Genomic DNA, 1,521 nt, shown 5'->3' with positions numbered 1-1,521 from the left:
GCCTCTCCATGGAGACAACAGCAAGAAACTGTAGTTTTCTGCTGGTGGAATTTGAGAGCACATACCCTACTGTATACTCTAGCGCAATTTTTGTGGTTGAATCTGATTAAAGCTCAACTCAAGAATAGTGACCACAGAAAGAATAGGTAGAACTTCTCTGTATAAAAACATTTTTCAGAGAAGTCTATTGAGTACATAATACACGGTATGGGTCTACTGTGGGAAGACTTTCAAACTAGTGTCTACAATATTTAATACATATCATTGAGAAGCCAGGGAATGTCAATATCTCCTCCATCCCTTCCTCCCCTCCGCTCCCCTCCCCACCCTGCCCCGGAGCCTCCTAGGCTTCCAGGAGTCAGAGGTAAGATAATTTTTCTCTATCTTGTTAATGAAAGGTTAATTCAGTACTTGGTAGTTTAGAAATGTTTGTTACAAACGAACAATTTATGAAGATTTTGTGCAGCATTGTTTAGTCAAAATATTTTTGCATGCTATAATCTACAAATAAAACTGTATGAGCTTGTTAGTTTGATAAACTTTATCTAGTGTATGTTGCATATAATACATCTCAGTTTGTTTTGAAAGGTAGATATGGACAGACCAAAGAGAATACAAATTAAGTCATAGATCCCCATCTGACTTTGCAGAGATGAGAAGTATAAAGATGACATCTCTATTCTAGTGTATTGAGGAAACTCCATTTGGGAATTTTGGAGGAAATGCAGACATGGAGCTCTGTGTGACGCTATTTTTAGAATCGCTCCCCACGCTAAGAGACTGGTACTTTCCCTTAGTGCAAATCAGCCCTCAGAATACGTGCTAGCACTGGTGTACAGACAGCACTAGAACATTGCTTAGGAGAAAGCCTTAGAAAGATTCAGAAAGGGAATGGGCCTTTCTGTGGACCAAAAGAGCAGTAAGATGAGTTAATGCTGTGGAAGGGGTATTAGATTTCATCACTGGAGACCTATGCCAGTTCCTACCAGAGATTTGTAGGTTTCTTGCAACCTCCTTTGAAGCCTCTCTTGCTGACCACTATCAGAAGTACGATACCGGATTTGGCCAAAAAGACAGAGAGAAAGAAGGTGAGAGACTACCTCTAAACTTAGAGAGAAGGATTTTCACCTGGGCTGTAGGAGATTCATTTCTTGATCCTGCTTCAACTGTTATTTATTTATGAAAAGTGGGGAGGCCTCAAAAGCCTTTAGAGTAGTTCTTTGCAGAGTGCCCAGCACCTATTTATTGGGGACTTTTTGTGGGATGTGATACAACTGGGTTCATGTCCTTACGTTAAATCAAGTGGAGTGGGAGTTTGAAAAGGGCCTTAAGCACTGCATTCTGGGTGGGTGTCTTTGGTCTGCCCTGACGGAGGCAGGCAGCCTACTGCATGCTGAATATGATGGCGTGGCTGTTGAGCTAGTACCTAACTCTAAGCCTGGGTGCACAAATGAGGAATTTGCTGTATGAAAATTATAGAACAGATCATTTTACAAGAATATCTTCAGAGCTTTCAGATTA

Source organism: Fulmarus glacialis, unplaced genomic scaffold, assembly GCF_000690835.1.
Source record: "Fulmarus glacialis isolate BGI_N327 unplaced genomic scaffold, ASM69083v1 scaffold17600, whole genome shotgun sequence".
NCBI lineage: Eukaryota > Metazoa > Chordata > Aves > Procellariiformes > Procellariidae > Fulmarus > Fulmarus glacialis.
The sequence above is the reverse complement of the archived record's forward strand: the minus strand, read 5'-3'. Positions refer to the sequence as shown.